The following is a 21,799-nucleotide window of genomic DNA, read 5'->3' as shown; positions in this document are numbered from 1 at the left end:
TTCCCTTTCACCGGCCTGGTTCTTGGCTCATTGTTAACTCAGGGGAGAGGGATCCAATGGGCATGATATGTGTCTGAGATAGGGCTAAAAAGAATCTGTTAAACAGTTTGTTGAATAACCACTTGAGTGGGGAGGGTAGGAACTCCCCGTGTTGAGGGTGGCTTCTCAATTAACCGTTACACGCCTGACACCATTTGTAAGGAAGGCATGGTATCAAAGTAAAACAGACACAAGTGAACATAGTTCAAGGGTGTTTCTTAAACTATAAAATGGGTGAGATAAATGCCTAATCTAAACCTAAATCTAAGATGCGCGCAAGCTGCAACCATCAAAAAATAATACAGTCCTACTAGAGTTTATTCAAATAAAAAGGGTCTATACTAAAATACCTATTGCCAATCCTTACCAGTGTGCTACAAAACAGTGTGGGATAATGTTCACAAGAGTGTAGTTTGCTATATTTTTACTCAACTCATGGCCAGCATAGGCGATTATCTGATCACTGTATGCAACCATATGATGCAAACATAATAATGTGCTTTTATCAATGTGACTTGCTCAATCGTGAACAATATAACATTTGGTGAACGCCTTTTCAAGTCTTTTGAATAATACCCCTTTCTTCTCAGGGTAACTAATTTGTGAGGCAGCTGCAATATCCCCATTGGGGCAACCTAATCCATCAAGGCACCAATAGGTTAAACTTGCCAAGAAAGTGCTATCATACAGTAGCTTGGAGAAATACAACAAAGAATATAGTTTCTAATAACAGCGATTTATTCACAACTAACAATGTGCCAACTAATGATCATATTAAACACGTGACCGGAATCTGTTACAGCATACACTAATGAACGCTGCTCACGTTGCCATGGAGGTGGCGCATGCTTAATGCACCACAAGTAGTAGTCATATTATATACGAAACGGTTCTGCTTTACTGTGTCTAAATCGGAACAACATGTCCATTTCCATGACAGCGACGCAGACGTCAAGCAATACCCGCTCACAATATAAATAAAGAGCCATCATGTCGCCTGTGTGCTTTGCAATACACGAGGCACCGGGAAAAAATCCCTTCAGAAGAGATGACACCTCTAAGGTAAGCTGCAATAAAGAAAGCCCTGAGAATTCTCTGCAACTCCAGGCATTCAGTATTATCATATTATGTTAACATAGCAGTAATGAAACACTGGCATTACAGAATGACATTATTACGACAACCCAATTCTTAAAATCAAACACATTTAGATCATTGGGAGTTATAGATGTAAGACTTGCCCACTGACTACTATGTCACGTTAGCCAGGTCACACACAATAGAAGGTACGACCATAACCTCACCAATTTTGACGCTGAAACAAATTAGAACGACAGTCGCAAAGACGTGATACTCAACGGCTCCCAATTCTTTCTGTAGGTTTAAATGAGAGATCCTACATATATTGGAAACTTTAGAAGAAGTCATGTTAGCAGACCACAGTCCGTACACGCTTGGTGAGAACCCACTACCAGAATGGAGGGTGAGTGATGAGTAACACACTGCCCATATTAGACTTCTATAGACATGCATACAGATTGTTTTAAGATCTACTTATCCCTTCCTCATAATCTTTTAATTTACAGAGATCCGAATGTATCAATCAATGGTGAGTCAGCATGGATAATCCACTATACTCGCACAGTAAACCAATAGGGATTTAAGACGTCACGATTTATAGTCACTGACTCACCACGAATGGATACTCAGTATATCACTGCATGGGGATAATATTTCAGTCTTTCCTTTGCCTCCCAAATCTATAACCAAATTCTGACAATAATTTGGGACCCAATTAACCGCAAAAACAATACTTTTCCTGCATGTTTGTGGTTTTATTACTACTATATTATCTGTAAATGTATAGTTTAACTCCTCTGTACCTTTCCTCTCTTGTCTGTCTATTCTCACACTAAATTTCTTTGTTCATAATATTATTAATTATTATTAATCTATTAAGAGCAGTCCCTTACCCCCAACCCCATTTCTGCTCGTTTTGTCTTCTTGCTTCTAAACCTTGGAATTCTCTTCTCGATTTTCTTTGTTCTGTGCTGCTTTCATTCATCTCCTAAAACCTTCTTTACTCTTTGAACCACTGAGACTGTTACTCTGATTGATTGCTCTTATACTACACTATTGATGTATTTTATTGTGGCTTTCGCACAGCAGATAGGCATGCGCAGTTTATAAATTCAAATAAATAAATACAAATCTGTGCTGGTAACTTATTCCAGAGACACAGTGCCCAGCTGGAAAATGCCTGTGTACTAGTTGTTTTTTTTTCCTTCTTACAGGTCTTTGTTTCTAGTCTGGCAACGTTGCATCTTTTTCAGTTGCACTCACCTCCGGAGATGGTGAATTTCTTGGCCAGGTAGAATGGTGTTTTGGTTGTAATGTAATGCAGGCTGTCTTGAACATGAAGTTTGGGTTTTCTTGGTGATGTGTGTTTTGAACGAGAGGGGCACAGTTGTTGCTGAAGTTGAGTGTATTAGTGCTATGGGTCCAGTCGACGAAGATCAAAAAAGGAATGCAATTTCAGGGTTTTCTTGTATTTATGCAATGCATTACGGGCGTTGAAGTGTGCTGATAGATATCGGAGGATAAGGAGGTTTTGGCCACTGGAATAAGATCAGGAGGTTTAACTGAAACACATAGGTATTGAGGTAAAATATAATTCCTAGCCAGGATACATCCAGAAGTGATACAGAAGAAATGGCAAAATACACAAACCGTCTGATCAGTGGTTTCGAGATTATTGATTACATTTTCATTTTTTTCATGTGCTTGTTGTGACCCAAGTTAGCTTTTGTTGTTCAAAATACCAAGATTAATGTATAATTTGCCTTAATTGTACACTATGCTGGAGGAACAAAAAATGACCCTGAAATTATGTTGTGCAGGGACAGGATGATGTGGACATTTGGCAACTAAAAAACCAAGGGCCCCATCACGAGTTGGGCTGTAGCCCTTAAATGCGACGGTAATGGTATTACCGCTGCATTTAAGGGCTGGCCCTATCACAAGTTTGGTCCTAAATGGGCTGTTTTACCCCCAGCTTTTTCTGGAGTTAGAAATCCTCTTTAGTGCCCTGTATTACCATCGGCTGTATTAGCGCACAGTATTAGCGCCGAAGATTCCCCATCGGGTCCAATTGACCCAATGCAATCAGGGATTTACAGTTCACGCCCAACCCATGATCCCGCATAATACCGCTGGATCGGTGGGCGCTAACGCTATTACAGTTGGGAGATATTACAGCCGGTATACCTCCCAACTCGTGCTGAGGCCCCAAGAATTAAAAGAACAAACATTTTTCAAAGGAGACTGAGAATGGTCAATTGCTTATCACCATTCATACGGAATGCCATGGAAGAACTGACTTTCTGACAGGTACAGAGCAGTTGTCCACATCTTGGCCAATTGTGATTTCATTTACTGACAAGCAAGGAAGCGCAGACATAGGACCCTTGCTGGCTCACTTATGAGGCTCACCAAGGCTTTCATTACTAGGTGCCCATAGTGGGAGTAAGCAGGCACCATGCCACACATGGAGTAGAAGAGCTCTTTATTTCATATGCACACTTATAACTGGAATTAGCCCTGCAATAGGTCTTGAAACAATTAGAATTAGACGTGTGCCTATGTCCAGTATGGGTGTGCCAACTGGAAGTGTAGCGGGTCCTTGAGTCAAAACCGTGTATCTGTGCACCTACAGATCTGATAAATACAACTTATGGGAATTATTATATAACCTGCCACTCAAATATGGATGTCAGGGATCCAAGAAGCATAACAATGCAGCTAAGCCCCAGCACTAATGCTGAAAACATACAAGATAAACACGATTCACTGATCATATAAGCCATTTTGCCAAAGACTGATCTCTGAGTAATAGATCTGAAATTCCTGAAGAATTGTAACTCATCCATCCGACAAATGTTATACTTTCCACCCAGGACGTCATCACATCTACTCACGCATTGATATGCTTCTGGTGTCCACCCAATGCACCCAGAAGCTTCTTCGTGCTGACATCGATGCAATACTTGTATGTTACCATGCTCCTTTTTTTGGCTGGGTTCTCATTGTCCTGTTCAATACAAAAGATGTACTATTGGAAAATGAATACTGTGTTGCTGGAGGATAACGAAACTGAGGATAATTTGGTGAAAGTGGCGGATTTCTTTATAACCACAAATTGGATGCCTCAAATGAGTGTGGAGTCCGTGTGGGAGGCTTTTAAGTGTTACATGTGTGGACTGCTGATAGGGCTCTCAAGTAAAAGGAACAGAACTAAAGATCATGAGATAAGGGTGATGAAGGATGAGATCCAACGGCTAGAGTGCAGCTATAGGGCATCTCCAACAGATGAGATGAAAGTGACCCTTCTGAAAAAGAAGTATCAGTTGAACAAGTAATTGACTGAGCTGGCGGGCAGGCTTCTTTTTAGGACAAAATGCAATTATTACAAAAGCAGGGAAAAGTGTGACAGATTGCTGGTTTACCATCTGTGGATTCAGGAGAGCGACAGCAACATCAACGCCATCATGAGTGCATCTGGGGTGGTGACGTTCAAGCCAGATGAGATTAATTCAGAGTTTCGTGACTATTATGAGAAGCTGTATACATCAGAGGTGAAGCAGGAGGTAGAGGACCTGAAGAGGTATATTGATGAGGAAGGTCTGCAGCACCATCCCGGGCTCGGTGAGGATCAGCATGGACTTGATATGATATGGCATTTGTAACGCGCCTATACACAAGTGTTTCAAGTGACTTGGCTCCGACGGTGGATTTACTGAAGAGGGCGGCTGGTCACCTAAATGGGGGAAAATGTCCTGGCCCAGATGGTCTCCCAGCAGAGCTTTATAAGGTCGTGCTGAGTAGGGTGTTTGAACTTCTGTTGGAGATGTTGCAAGCATCAACAATGAAGGGGGCTCTTCCTCAAACGATGCAGAATTAATTCATGTCATTGCTGCTGAAAAAAGGTAAACCTCCTACGGCCATGTCGAGCTACAGGCGTATAAGTCTAATCAACACCAACAATATTTGCCAAAGCGCTTTCATTGAGGATTGAAGGGAGCTTGCAGTATCTTGTAGACAATACTCAGTCGGGATTCATAAAAAGGGAGAAGTCCATCCACCAACTTGCGGAAGCTGATATTGACATTACAGGAAAGTCAAAAGCAATCATCTACAGTTGCTGCTCCCTTGCTTGATGCTGAAGAAGTATTTGACCAGATTGAGTGGGACTTCCTCTTTGCATTGCTGGAATGCTTATAATTTGGACATGAGATAAGAGACTTATGTCTTTGCTATACACTGGGCCAACAGCAGCGGTCAACATGAATGGCATATCTTCAGGAAAATGTCAACTGATGAGGGGCACTAGGCAAGGTTTTCCATTATTACTTTGTATTTTGTATTTGTATTTTATTTATTTGCATAGTGCTCCAAGCCCTAAGGCATCGAGGCACATTTCTTTCATATACATAAGTTACATGCTATGCATTAAAACAATTACATATTTACAAGTATGCAGTTTTTGCAAGTGCAGACGTTTGCACAGTTACAGGCATTTTTGGTGAGATAAAGCGGGTTAAGCTAGTGAGCAGATCTAAAACAGGAAGTATCTAAATCTCTTGTGCGAAGAGCCACATTTTTGCATTTCTCCTGAATAGGTGGTAGGAAGGTTCTGTTCTTAAAGGTATAGGTAGGGTGTTCCACAATTACGCCACTAGGACGGGAAAGCTACTACCTCCTGCCTTCTGTACCTTGAACCTAGGGATTTTGAGGCAATGTGCCTGTGCAGATTTGGTAGGACGATCTCAGTTGTTGCGTGAGAAGGTATTGGTTAGGTATCTTGGTGCTAGATTTGCGAGACACTTATGTGTGAGTGACAGGGATTTGAATTCAATCCTTTGCATGACCAATAACCAATGAAGGTTACGCCTAGATTCGGAGATGTGTTGTGATCTGGGGATGTCAACGCTGACCTAATGGTGTTGTTTTGTATAACTTGCATCTTCAGTTCTGTTGTTTAATTCCTAGGTAGGGAGCGTTGCAGTAGTATAGTTTTGACAGTACTAGAGCTCTGGCTATGGAGATGCAGTTGGGTGTGGAGAGGAACGGTCTGCAGGCCGTAATTAATTTACAGGTGTAAGCAGCAGAGGATGCTATCACATTGATTTGTCTTGATAGGGTTAGAGCGGAGTCGATATAAATGACAAGTGTTTTCACATCCTTGGAAACCCTGATGGTGTTACTGTCTATATTGAAGGAGTCCAACTGTTTGTCTAATCTGTTGAGTTACCTTTTCTCTTTGTGTTGGCGATGGAGCCCCTGGCAGAAAGGATGAGGTTGGATGAGAGAATAAAAGGTGCTCTCTTCAGGGAAGCATTGCAGAAAGTATGGCTTTACGCAGACAACATGCTGTTTGTGACAATGGATCGGGATTCCTCACTGCCAGCCTTGAGGGAGCAAATAGAGGCCTTCACTTCATTCTCCGGTTATAAAATCAACTAATTTAAATTTGAGGCTATGCCTGTGTCTCCATAATGCAGAAGTGAGAATGTTATCAAGTTCAGTTTCCATTGGTACCCTGACAAGATGAGATAACTGGTAGTGTGGCTGACGAAGGCGGTGAAAACTATGATGCACGAGAACATGAGGCACTTAATAGTGAACATGAAACTGGATTTGGAAAGATGGTCAGAGTTGAACCTGTTTCTTTGGGGGAAAGTCAATGCTATCAAGATGGCTCTGGCACCTCACATTATAACTATTTTCTAAGTATGCTGCCTCTCCATGTGAAGAAGTCAAGTTTTCTGCAGATTGAGGGACACATGCAGAGTTTTTTATGGGAGCAAAACAGCTGCGCCTGAAACTGTGGAAGCTGCAGCTGCCATGTGAGCGTGGTGGTTTAGGAGTTCCTGACTTCGAACTGTACCATCTGGCTTTCTCAGCGCTTCATTCAATACCGTTTCTGGAGGAATTTCCTGGTGTTTGGGCAGGGGTGAAACGGAGTATGAGCATGATACTGGTCCCTGAGGCCCTTTGACGACAGATAGTGCCAGGGGCAATGTTTATTCACCAGCAATGGATTTTCTGAGGAGGGTCTGTCACACGCTCGAGGGAAGGACTGGGGAGGGACCAGCATTGTCACCCAGGACTTCGATCTGGCTAAATAAGCCAGTGCAGATGTGTAGGAAGACTGCTTTCAGGTCGCATTGGTTTCTGGGTGGTGTGAACTGGCTTGGAGACCTGTTTGAGAACAATGGTTGGATTCATTTTGTCAGGCAATCGAGAAGGATGGCTCTTTACGATTGCACCTAGGAGAATACAGAAGATCCCAGGCAGCAATTGGAAATGTGGCAGTGAACAAACAAATCTCTCTCAACGAACAGAAATCGAACTTTCATGAAAAGACACATTTTGCTTTGAACATATACGAGCTTCTGATGAGCAGGAAGAAGTTGAATATTCAGTAACTCAGGACATGGTCAGATGTAATTGGCGCAGATGGAAGCACCTATGCAGAAATGTATCCCTGACCTCTTTGAAGCTGGGTGAGAGAGTGTGGCAAATAAAGATTCTGAGCACTATCTATTGGACGCCAACCAAGTTGAGTGCAAGAGGTATGACTGACTCTGACGCCTGTTGGGGATGTAGTCACAGGTCGGGCTCATTTGAGCACATGATGTGGGAATGTTCCAGAGTGTATGAGCAAGGTCCTGAGATCAGAGCTATATTTTGATTTTGTGGCCATTATTCTGGGGGAGGATGACCTCTTGGAGAGTTTAAGTTACCCACAAAAGTGCTGGTTCTTTAGGGCCTCTCTCACTGAGGCAAACATTGTTTTGAGGTATTGGAAGGGTTCAAACTTTCCAACGTCGGCGGCATGGGTTGAGGACCTGCAGAGGATTCGCTGTTTGTAAGAGTCACCCTGCGCAGGCAGTGGCGGGGTGGTCTGTACAAGGAGATTTTGAGCAGGCTTCTGGATCTGACATAGAAAGCATGTTACTTTTAATTTGTCTTGCCTGTTGTCTGTATTGTAAATATTTCAATAAAATGTTAATACAAAAAAAGAGTTGCAACTCTAATCTGGGCTTTTTAAATAACATATCCGACTTAATTTAAGTAATTTAAGTAACTAGCAGTAGCACTTACGCCCCTCCCTCGTTCCTTCTCCCTGCACTTGCACGTTCTGAGTGCTCACAAGGCCTAGTAAGAGCGCCTCTTTCTCTCTCTTGTTATTGCATTTGACTTTCGTTCCCATGTTCCCTCCCCATTGCCCTGTGGGCGCTTTGAAACACAATTTACTTGATGTACAAGCGCCTTAGAAATTCACAATAAATATATAATCACGTCTTAATAAAGAGCCTTTCATATTGTATTCTGCCCACTTGGTGGCACTGTCTGCTTTCAAGCTGTAGCAAATTTGGACAACGGTTTTCTGTTATTCCGGCAGGGGCAAGGTAGGATGTTTGCAAATATATATTTCTCATTGATTATTAAGCATGAACTAGACCAAGTCATGCCTCGCAGGATAGTGACACACATTATTAGCAATCATTCGGCATTTCAATGCATAAGGGGGTGTTTGCACAGTAAATATTGTTCTGAAGCCTGGACCTTTTACAATAAAAACTCCACATCTATGACTTTATGTAGAGGTCTGGAAGAAGCCGAGACAAAGAAGCAGCCCCATTTAAGAAACCAGCCTTTAGTGTTCTGATCTCGCGCTAGCCACCAGATCCCGCGGGAACCTGCCGTGAATGCAGAACGACACGCGCACGTAGCGCGAAGAACACGTGTAAGAAGGGAGCAAACTGAGAGGGTGCATTCCTCCTGATGAACATGTTCCTGCCGATTGACCGTTTGCGCATTGAATGAAGTGTCTAACAGATGGCTTAAGGAGAGCTACACATAAATAAAGGAAACAAATACACGAGTTGGCGACGAGTGATGCAATACCCTACTCCCCCTGTGCACAAGAAATGATAATGCAAGGAGCCGCTCCGCCCCCTCACCCCTTCCAACTGACAGCAGGTAACTAAACCTCATACCATTAACCGAATGGGCAGCACTCTTTCAAACTAAAAGCTATTCGAGCAGTAGTAGTATTCAAACTTTTTCATACAAAGCCCCACTTAAGTAAAAATAGTGTTTCTGCCCCCACCTAGAGGGGCCCAAAGGATGCCCAGGGGGCCCCAGGCTGTTTAATAAATATATATGGTCATTTTCTACTGAGCATATTTTCTATTAAAAGCAGCCACCATGAATCCTCTTTTATAATAAAAAAAAGTCATCTTAATCCCTTTTGAATGAGTCTGGGGACCGACCCCCTGGACATCCTATGGGTTCCCTTAGGAGCCAGCCCCCAGTTTGAAGACCAATGCACCAGAGGCAGAGCCTATGCACTGTACATAAAAACAGCAATGCTATTGAATGCGCTTGCAGTGGAATTCCAAAGACTGTTCACTGGTATGTATCTTTCATACCCAAGTTATCCCGGCAATGATAATGTGTATGCAGAAGTGATGCTCAGGATGGCATTCAAATGGAAAGGATGGCCCCCGTACCAACCCATTTTAGGATGGCAGGGTAACTCAGCCATAGTTGCCAGAGTGACGTGAGGCGAGCCCAGGATCTGACAGTATTGTCCCTCCCCAAAGGGAATGTACCAGGCTTCCAGGAGTGCAAGCGATGGAAACGGCAAACCAGGACTGGTGCATGGAGAGCAGAGGCAGGTTATCAAGACCGGTTGCAAGGGGAAAACCCCTTCCAGTCCACCAAATACTGGAGTGCTCTTCTCTGATAGCCGGGATTGCAGATGTGGGAGACCTCGTACTCGGGGCTCTCCGGAGTCATGACAGAGGGCGCTGGTTCCTGAGAATACTTCCTAAAATGATCCAGGTAAAAGAGTTTTAGCTGAGAAATGTGGAACACTGAGTGGATCCAGGACGAATTCAGAGGAAGCTCCATGGCAAAGGCTACCAGGGAGAGACGGTTTCGGATCCTGAAGTGTCCAAAATACTGGAGAGCAAGGTTGGAGATGACCAGACATGCAGGAAAATGATGTACTAACAACCAAACACGGTTATCCACAGGGAAGGCAGGTTCCTAGGTTCTGTTGCAATCCGTATACTTTTTCATCAAAGCCTGACTGGCCCATGGGCTCTGCGCCATCATGGATAGCCACAATAAGGGCATCAGCTGCAGGTACACTAGAGACCGGAACAGGGCCAGTTGGTAGATGCAACGGATGGAATCCACAAGTGCAGAAAAATGGACTGTGCCCAGTCGTGGAATTAGTAGTGTTGCTATAGGTGAACTCAGCCATTGGTAGTAGATCAAACTAATTGTCATGCGTAACAGAGGCAAAACAACTCAGATACTGCTCCAATGATTGGTTGAGATGCTCAGTCTGCCCATTGGTCTGGTGGTTGAATCCAGAGGAAAGAGTGTGGCAAAAATCAAACATTTTACAGACACGGCTTCAAAAATGTAAAGTAAACTGAGGTCCATGATTGGAAATTATGGATGTAGGTGTGGACGAAAAGTTTGGGAATGGAAAATGTTATGTGCTCCTCTTGTATATTACCACAGTGTACCGTTGAGCAGGCACTGCTAACTGCCATGTTTAAACCATTTCTTCTTGCTTGAGTGAGGTGAGACGGTAGATTGTACTATGCATGTCTCTGGGTTGGAAGCTCTTTGCCTAGCTGGTAGTAATGCTTACCTTCACAGTTCTCACTTCTGACATGTTTCCCTTTTGGCATGTGAAATCTTGTTTTAGGCTCTTGCTTTCTTGGTAAAAGCAGCATTAGTAGGCGGGAGTCATCCTATTGCAAGCACTCTCACCTGGGCCAGAGCGTGTGTGAATCCTTAAGGATTATATTCCCCTTGACAAAATATATTACACTATGCTGTCCTGCCTGATAACACTAGTATGTGAAAGAAACCAGTGTCCACAAACTGTGGAATACTCACGTCCCCTGCACACCAATTGTGTTTGTATAAACAAACAATGTTTATGATGTTATTGGAACATAGAATTTAAGAAAAACGATTCTTGCATAGATTTTTCAAAGGAATGTTATTATAGGAATCAGAATAACATCTAGTAGATTCATATATTAGTTCCAATCACAATACAATTAATTCATTCATTTATGTGAAATGCATATGAAATACATATCATATTTCTGTACAGCTAGTACGGATAGTTACTCAACGCATTTCGGGACATTGTCCCTACATCAGGAGCAAACATTCCACTTTATTGCTTTAATCAATCTTCACCATGATAAGTGTTATGAGATAAAAACAAGTATAGAATATGTTAGCTATACTATGATTCGCTGATTTATACAAATCATGTTAATTTCAATATATATCAATTGTCTCTCAGGACACCAATCTAGTCATTCACCTTTCAAAGATCTGGCTGGGTATGTAGGGGAAGGGAACCCTTCGTTAGCGATGTGGATGACACCAAATTTGTGGTTTCTTGAGGAGGAGTAATCCTGTTATTCTTGTAACCTATGGGTAATTATATATCATCAGAAAGGCTTCCAAATCCTAAGGGAGTTTTAAAGATGAAAAAGGGCATTATATCGGGTGTCCGTACCTTGTGTGTCAAATGGTGGGGGACAAACTCTCGGGATGTTTCACATCTCATTGTAATGTCCCTAACTGGTTCTCTGGAAAAAAGACTGGACAGAGCGTTATTTCGAATACGGAAATTGGATTGACAGGAGCTTGTATGGTCCATATCGCCTGTGATTTACCTCAAACAGGAGATGCGATGTGGTGTGGTGTGTAGGAAGAATGCAGCTTCTTCTAATGAAGAATGTTGTGGTCACTAGGAGCGGTGCTCTGTAATGGAGGACATAGTAGTAATCAGAGGACTAGTGGATCCTAATATCCCAGCTGTCTCAATAGTTGTGTGACTGTCTGAACTTCCCTACCAGCTGAATACTCATCACTCTCTCTTAGATGATAGAAGAAAGAAAAACAACTCCTTGGTCCGCGGAGGTGATGCATATCTTCCCATGAGAAAGACATTTTTGGCAAGAGATCACTGATTTTATCTACACTATTGCGCAGGCATCCTGCCAGGTGATGTCACATATTGTTTGTTTATGCAAACACAATGGGTGTGCAGGGGACGCGAGTGTCCCACAGTTTGTGGACACCGGTTTCTTTCACTTAGTGAATTCACAACCTAGTTAACTCCCCCCTGCACCTTCCTATATCCTTAAGCTTACCCTTACGATATCTCTACAATATCCCTGGAGTGCTCCTATACACCTATCTCTAACATTAACTAGTATGACAGAGTGCACCTGGCATCAAAGGCTTGTATAATGAGGGTTTGTTCTCTGTCAGCAATAATGTTTCAAGGTGAGTCCGTGCCCTGATGGGACCACTGTTTCCATTGAAACACATGTGTTCATTTGGGCATAAGAGTGCAGTGCATAGATTGCGGGGCGGGGGGGGTGGTTCACTTGCGCCAGAGTCTCGTTCTGCTGTTGGTTCTGTTTTGTTATTGCTTTTACTAATCAATTGTTCACCAATCCACCACCAGGGAATCATGAGTGGTCATTTCTCCACTAAAATGTTGTGCCTCAAGATGTTGATTTTCGTCGCTCTGCAGCTAGGTCCAAGGGCCACCATATGCACATCCCGGTGATCCCCCTCTGGCCATAGGAGAGACGACTTTGTCGGAGGGGAGAGCTGGCCAGAGTGCCTGGCGACTCGAGGAGGGCAGACTGAGCAGGCGCAGAAACAAGAGTGGATCAGAAAATCGTGGGTTGGTGAACACAGGCCATTGTGTCAATGTATTGTTATGTCTTGTATTGTGTTGTCTGAATGGGTTGGGGTAAATGCTCATCTTTGAAATCTGAAAACCAAAACTGAAACCTGAAGTCTCAAATCTGTTGAAATTGTCTGAGAATACAGGGGACAATGAAGACCCAGAGCCAGGAGCGACAACCAAGGGTAACCCTTAGGGGAAGAAAACCCTTGCAGGGGGGGGTTCAGTAGAAGGATATGATATGATAGGTTATTTATAACGCGCTTAATACCCAGAGGTTTCTAAGTACAGACGCAGTCACCGAACCTGTGGTGCTCTGTGCCATCTTGCTTCCAAGGCGAGCACATTCCCCTGAGCTATCCTCCCGAGACAGGATGGAACCAAAGGTGTTCTATGGCAGGAAATTCAGCAAGCAGAGTAGGGGCTTGGAGACCAGGAATGCAAAGCAAGACTGATTCTGGAAATGGGGCCAGAGTCCAGGCGAAGCATACAGAGCGGCTGAAGGCAGGAGAAGGACGAATTCCAAGCAAAACTGTAGGAGCAGAAATAGCCAGCAGAGCAAGCAGGATAAAGCCAGCAGGCCAGGAAGAAACTGAAGGGAAAGGAGCATCAGCCCAGATGGGACTAAACCTGAGTGCTGTTACATGAGGCAGCTCCATGGATGCAATTGGTGTACCAGCAGCGGTATCTGATGTCTGCAGGCTGTTCCAGGTTGTGCCTTGTATGACGTGATGTCCGGATGGCAGTCACCATCTTGGACGTGGTGGCGTGTCCTCACACCGCCTCCATCTAGGTGGAGTAAAGGAAGGTCCTGTACCAACCCATTGTAGGACAGCAGAGTAACATCACCATCATTGCAAGAGTGATGTGAGGCAGGGGCATAGGCGACACACAAAATCTGGTGGCGGGGGGCAGGGGACACCTTTGGGACTTTGCTAAAGACACAACATAACCCAATTCAAACCGCCATAGGGTCAAGTGCCATTACTTAAAGCACGTTAAATATGTGTTCTTTGTTCTTAAAAAAAGAAAAAGAAATAATGAGTATTAATAACACAGTCACACTTCCAATAAGTTGCAGATTTCTCACCAACAGCACAAAAGCTCATCGTAAAAACATTTTCAGCAAAACAGTGTTAGAAATAAAATATTTGTGGACTACTAAAACTAACTTTCCAGCATGTGCGATCTTACAGCATTGATTTTAACTAAGCAAAGTGCTATTCATCTTTTTGAAGCTCTCATTGTAACTGTTGTAAGGGGGCTTTGATATTTCTTATTTTTTGTTGCATCCTTTAGATTCCCAAGCAAATTATGTTGCTATTGCTTGTATTTCTGCCAGATGCATAATATCTTTATGTATTGCAGAACAATATAATTCAGTTTTTTATGAGATGTACTTGAACACAGTCAGGTTTTCAGTCGTCGCAAAACACTAACGCTTCTCTCAGCCTTAGAGAAAGAAACTGGAACAGTTAGGCTTCACCTGTGCAAAGAAAGCTCTTTGTCTGGGAAGATTCTGAATACAAGTAATTCCAAAAAGCTGCAGTGGTATAATTTATAGAATCCAATCCTTTTTTTAAAAACATTTCGGTGTAGGCATCCACAAAGCGGATATCCCTTCAAAATTGTTCCATTATAAGTCTGAATGTGAACATCAATATGGTTGAACAATTTGAAATTTATTTTTAGAATTTAATTACAAATCATAGAATGTGTAAAACATGGACAGAGTGTATGCCAAACAAAAAAAAAACACAGTTATTGTCAGAATACAAAGAACACTTTCCAATGTGTTTCAGAGGAGGAAGGTTAAAGAAGGGAGTAGTGGACAGGTGGATAGTCGCTGAGAGTCGTCGAAAAAAGATGATCAGGGAGGAGGAGCATTTAAGAGGGAGAGAGCAGTATAGATAATGTCCAAAAAAAAGTTTGATAGATGAAATTTGGCTATTACCATGCCTGCTGCACCATTTTAGACTCCACTTAGAACAAGCACTGGAAAAGCAAATAGTGTTAGCCTGATGGATAAGCATTTTATTTGCATTGGTGTTATTCTCCAGGTACCCATGATAATTACCAGCTATTACATCATAGGCCCTTAAAGTACCTCCATTTGTCAGGTATGGGCATGATGTGCTCTGGTACTCGCACCATGCACCATATAGTTCTACCCTGTACCAAGTAATGTAATCAAAAGCCCAAGTACTTGCAATTGCAATGTTTTCTGAAATCCAAGGTACTTATACCATCACTAGGTATTGGCATCAATACATCAGGTTCAGGCACAATTACCATCCAATGCCTAGGTCTCAATTGATTATCGAGGCTATGCAAAATTAGCATAGTATAGCCAGTGTCCACGATGCCGAGTTAGAAGGCAGTGCCAGATTCCATTATGTCCATTTAGCAAAGAGGTTACTGGCTACATTATGCCCATTTAGCATAGCAGTGCAATATTCTGTTTTACTCAATTATGATATTAATGCAAGGTTACATTATATCTACTTAGCACAAAAAGGCTAGATACCAATATGCCAATTTATCATATGCAATGGCAGATTAAAATATGCCCAACTAGCACAGAGATACCACTTTAAATTAGGTGCAGTTTTCACAGTAGAGCAAGATAGCATTATGAACACTAGCACTGTAAGCCCAGACTTCAGTATGCTTGGCTAGCACTGCACTTCTGCATATTCTGTAGTGGCTGTATGTTTGTGGTGCAGTTGGATGTATGTGTGTGGTGCTGGGGGCAGCTGGAGTGTGCAGTGCAGTGCTCGGGTACTGTATGCACAGTAGGGTGAAGTATGTGCATTGCTATGCTGGGGGCAGTGTGAAGTGTTGTGTTGGAATGCGGTGTGTGTGCACAGTGTGGTGATGTATATGTGCAAGGTTGGGTGGTGTGGGCATACAGTGCAGTGGGGTGGTGTGTATGCACCGTGCTGCATTGCGCTTATACTTAGAGATGTGTGGTGCGGGTGGGCAGTAGGGTGTATACTCCGTGATGGGCAGTGCTGCCTATGTAATTCTGGCATGTTTATTGCCAAAGCGGACTTGGGCACGTGCTGTTCCTGCTTCATACTTGACAATTAAAGGAGTTTCTTAATGTTGACCACATCTCACAATATATGTCCTTTCAATGTACCTAATGAATCAAAAAGAAATGCATTCAAATGTTATTCTAACACTTTTAAAAGATGTTCTTCTCTGCCAACTTTCAGCCAAAATGAAAAACAAGCATTGGCAAATGCCAACAGTTTGGGCATTTGTGTAGGCATTTGAAAGGCACTTGACAGGCACTGCTGCAGTTTGAGCGTTTGCGTAGGCATTGGAAAGGCACTTGCCAGGCACTGCTGTAGTGGTATTAACTGGCCATTGATGACAGCAGGTGCAAAATTGGGAGAATATCTGGGCATCTAATAGCAGTGCTTGACACATGCCAAATACGCATATAGAAGCCAAAATTTGTGGCTTTGCCAATGCTTGTTTTTCATAGGACTTCAATGAAGGACATCCATAGTGCTTACAAATCGAGTGGCTGAAGGCAGACTTGGTTAAGACATTTTTATTGCATTAGTTGCGCGTTTAAAGCTCCAATTAAATAATTAACTCCCAGAAGACTGCTTTGAAAACACATTGGCAGGCACTTTGAGTGCAAAGTTCTGATTAAAGCAACCTCAAAGAGTTTCCGTGAGGAGGTGTTTCGGGTGGGGAGGGGCAGGAACTGGGTGGAAATGGCCATAGAGATTAGCGTGGCCATGGGCAGTCAATGGGTGGGCAAATAACCAAACAACACCTACAACCTTTGTGTCCCTCTGCAAATGCATTTCTCTCTAGCTGTACTCTAATGCAATAGTTGTGGCTTATAGGTGGAGCAAGGCAAAGGGTGGATTATTAGAAAAATTCAACGGGTCAGATTCTCAAAACCTTTTTGACGCACGTGAGATGTACTACCGCATCTTCTCACTTGTGCCAAAAAAAGGAGAAGCGCAATTCACAAGATGCACTCATTCAGATGCCCTTTTCCCCCCTTTTGCGCATTTGTGCAAATAACAGGGAATTTCAGGTTATTTAAATGCCCTGGAATGAGGGTCATCCCCCTCTGCCTTTGGAATAAGGCACAGTGGAGAGGCGCAAGTCATGACAGAGTCATTTCTCACTCTATCATGATTGCTTATTTTAAATGTGACAGCCCTGGAAATCCTCAACAAAGGCACAGAGGATCTAGACAAACACAAAGAAACAACCAACCCCAGCAAACTAGTAGATAACCCACACACCTCACCCACACCGGACATCCAGGAAAAGCATCCAACAAAGAGTCCCCCAAAGCACACATGCTACGCTGCAGCCTGCTAAACGTACAATCTATGGCAAAACACCAAACAGAAATGTATGCCCTCGTTAATGAAGGCGGCATTGACGCCCTCTTCCTCACAGAAACATGGCTATCAGACAACTATAAAGTAATCGCTCATGAGCCATACCCGGTAACTATAAACTAATACAATCAAACAGAGACAGCAGATGAGTAGGAATAGCCATGGCAAACAGAAACCAAATCTGCTCAGCCTATTTACCTTCAACAGACATAGAAAACTGAGAATGACTCTTAGTCAACCTCAAACTCAACGAACAATCCAACATAATCTTCCCTACTCTTCCTTCTTACCTAGCGACTGCCCACCTACAACCCTAACTTAGTCCCCAAAATGCACTGATGCCATAGTCAGCATAGCCATAAATCATAACACAATAATACCTCTGGGAGATTTCTACATTTGGTTTGAAAGAGAAACCGAAACCAAAACGAACTCCATCAGCGCACTCCTGGAAATTCTCCATCTCAAACAAATAGTGAACGGACCCACCCACAGAGCTGGACACACCTTTGATGCAATATTCTTCAGGGATGGACTCTCCACTACTGCCCCACTGGTACCAACCATCTGCAGGGACCATCATATGATCCCTGTCATCGTTAGAACACCAACCCGTACAATACCACAAATATAAAGCAATCAATGACAAACAAAAAGAAACTGGAAAAGGCTTGATCTAGAAACACTAACCCAACTACTAGAAACCACCGAACCGGATTCCTCTCAAATGCATGAAACAATGCCAGACACTGTTAAAAAAAACCTTCGCACCTGGATCACAGATGGAGTAGACCATTTGGCACCCTTAAAAACGTTCAAACCCACACCGAAAAAATGTACTGGTCAGATGGTTCACAGAGGAACTGTGAGAACTCAAGAAAATAACCCGTAAACTAGAAAAGACGTGAAGAAAAACTACAAACAACCGGACAAATAACTACCAAATACAAATGAATCTATACAGATTGGCAGTCTTCAAAGCCAAGAATGCACATTACGCTGCACAAATCCAATTGGAAACAAGCCCCCAAATGGAAATGTACAGAATTATCAAGGATATATAAAACCCAACCTCATGCTGTAACAACACTGTACCCTCACAAATGTTATGTGAGAGTATTCCAGACCACCTTGGGGTAGAAATACGCTCAATCCAGCAAGCCATAGAGGCATCTAGGAGGACTACTAACAACAGAAACCACATCTCCAATAACCAGTGCTATATTCACCCAATCACTGGCATAGCCGGGGCACCCGCATCCCCAGTGCTGTAGGGCCTCCACCCACCCCCTGCTGCCACATATCCTGGGGTAGTCACTTGGACTTCAAAAAGAAATAATTTATTTTTTATGTCACTCTGCCTTTATGAAGAAATTATTTCCGAACAGAAATTATTTCTTCATAAAGGCAGAGTGACTTAAAAAAAAAACTTTCTTTTTGAAGTTTGATGGCTCCCCCACCACATGACATGGAAGGCTCTAGGCAGAAATCACCCAATACCAATCAAGAAGAACCTTAAGTTCTAGCACTGACCTCCAAAAAGAAACAAAACATTATGAGAAAACTAAACACAGAGTAACTGTTTTCTCCATTTTCAAAGCGAAACTATGGAACTCGATTCCGAAGGAAATGAGGACGACGGAAGACCACCTAATCTTCTGGAAATGGCTTCAAACTTGGTTATTGAACTTGCTGAGATACAAACAGATCAACAACAACTATACAATGATCATCTTCATGGGCAGGCCATTTCCACCTCATACAATGTCCAAACCATGGGCAGGCTCTTCCAACCCCATGCAATGCCCAAACCAGATCCACAAAGTCATTGGAACTCTAGCCTCAAGGGACAGAACCACAAGGAACCCTACAACCGAACACTCCTCAATTCTCTGACCAATGTTTCGAGAAACATGCACACAAGTTTGGATCAGGAGGGTCAGGAGGCTCCCAGGAAACCAAATATCCCCTCTAGATAATGACCCACCTTAGTGACAGCTAACAGTCCCCTACACAATATTTTCTACCATATTAATCTATTTCCTTCTTTGTAGCCTCGTCCCGCCAATTCAGTTCTTACCTCAAGCCAATGCAAAGGTGAATGCCTTGCAAAAGGAAAACAATAGCATAGCTGCACAATATCCAGATACCACCCAACATCCTACTAATCACTTCCTCTTCTCTACCACCAGCTGTCACCACACACTTACCACCAATGGCCAGATGGCTAAGGAACCACCTTGCTAAACAACCAAAACTGCACATCACTCTCAAACCAACTCACAAACCCCAATAGTCTCCGACACTCAACAACATACACACTGTACCCTGCCCATCTGGAAACAATAGGCATGCAGTGTACAAAACAAAACACACCCAGAAAGCACACATGCACAGACTCTAGTTAATCCTGATTCTGCATGCATCAACCCACCCCACTTTACCTTACAGATCCACGAGAGCCTCTTGGAGACCATGGAAATGGCAGCAGTGCGCAGTATAAATAATTTAACATAAAATACCATTTCCATCCGACGCCAGGAATGGAAATGCTTTTGTTTCCTCTGGGCATTTCACAGAGATGGACCCTTTAATGACCCGTCTTGGTGAAATGCGCATGCAGCAATCACACAGTTGGGAGCACGCTAATGTATTCAAGGGGGCTCAACAAAAATGCTCAGGTCACTTGGTGAATAAGGTGATCTGAACAATTCTGAAAGCAGCACAATTACATTGAGTTTATTTGCTGTGCTCCTTTCATTTGCGCTGCTTTTTGACAATCTGGCTCAATGTTTGACTATACTATCCCATGAGCAAATAATGATTCAATATTTCTCCTTGTTGGTGGAAACCTCAATGGTTCAATTCTTTGCTAAACTCTGTTTATCAGTAGGTGACATTTGCATAGAAATATTTAATTACAAAAGCTTTAATAAATTACACAATTACATACATTGTATTTGTATAATAATACTTGTTTTACTTTGAACTATACAAGGTAAATGTTACTTTGTGGACTTAATACCAAAATCTTTTCACTGTCTTTGAAAAGATGCTCTGCAGATTATCATTGATGTCTGGGATTTGCCCTGCAGCCTCTTACATAAAGGGGGGAGGGGCTGTGACAGCTGTGCATCTACTCATACCCCATTCTACTGATACAATGACCTTACATGTGCTCCTTACTTAAAGTCTTTCCTTAAGTAGCCCCCTCTAATAGGAGGAGAAGCCCCGCTAACACACATTATCGGACCAACATGAATTCCTGCTCCCTTGCGCAGCCCCTTGCAATATGAGGAGAGCCTCTCCCAGTCTGCACAGGCTTGCCAACTTGTCTTAATTGTTGCCTGATGTAGCCCCTTGTATCTAGAGGCAGGGCTTTCCTAGCCGGTATATTCGAGTGTCATTATTGAACTGTATACTATGTAATTACCGAAAGTGACCCTCCCAGTCCTGCATTGAGACTGAACCCTACCTACATGTAACTACCTAATGTGACCCTCCCAGTCTTGCGCTGGGACTGAACTGCATCTATATGTATCTACCTAATGTGACCTACCCAGCGCTGCTTTGGGATTGAACTGTACCTATATGTAACTACCCAATATGACCCATCCAGCCTTGCGCTATGAATGAACTGCATCTATATGCAACTACCTAATGCGACCAACCCAGCTCTGCGTTGGGACTGAACTGTACCTATATGTAACTACCCAATATGACCCATCCAGCCTTGCACTGTGATTGAACTGCTTCTATATGCAACTCCCTAATGTGACCTACCCAGCTCTGCGTTGGGAATTAACTGTACCTATATGTAACTACCTAATTGTGACCCACCCAGCCTAGCGCTGTGATCAAATTGTACCACCTGTAACTTCCAAAGTTGAATATGTACTTTTTGTAACTAGTGCCTAGATACCTCCGGGTTTTGTGCACTGAAATATATGTAAAAAATAAATAAAAAAATAAATAAATAAATACTGAGCAGTTCATTGCAAGGTAAGCAGTGACTGTATATATTTTAAGCATTTGGCCAAAAGATGCCCTGCAATGCAATTGGAAAAATAAAGAGCCCTTCTTTCCCCTTGCTCCAGATTGTGTGGGGGGGGGATAAATCATATTGTATCCTCCCTTCCTAAAATTGTTGAGGGGGATTTATCCCCCCGGTCCCTCCCATTTCCTACGCCCATGACGTGAGGTAAACTGAGGATCTGACCAAAGGACAAGGAGTTGTTTGAAAATAAAGTTAATTTTATTCTAGATTGCATTATTGTGCAAAAGGGGGGATTGTGGGAGAATTCTAAAATAAAATAAATAATTGAATGAAGACGATATAGGGTGTGGGGAAATTTCATGTGTTCTTTTGACCACAAACTGAAATAAGATTGCCTCTGCCCCAATGATGTCATATATAGCCCACTCTCCTTAGACATTCCTTCAGTAGATTTTCTTAGGCCCCCCTTCTTCCTATTTCTGACTTTGTCAATTCTTATTTGTACTTTGGACTCATTCAAGAATGTGCAGTATAAACTGGACTACAGGTCACTGAATGGCT

The sequence above is a fragment of the Ambystoma mexicanum genome, chromosome 11 (genome assembly GCF_040938575.1).
Source record: "Ambystoma mexicanum isolate Mex_15411 chromosome 11, UKY_AmexF1_1, whole genome shotgun sequence".
Classification (NCBI taxonomy): Eukaryota; Metazoa; Chordata; class Amphibia; order Caudata; family Ambystomatidae; genus Ambystoma; species Ambystoma mexicanum.
This window is presented reverse-complemented; position numbering follows the sequence as displayed.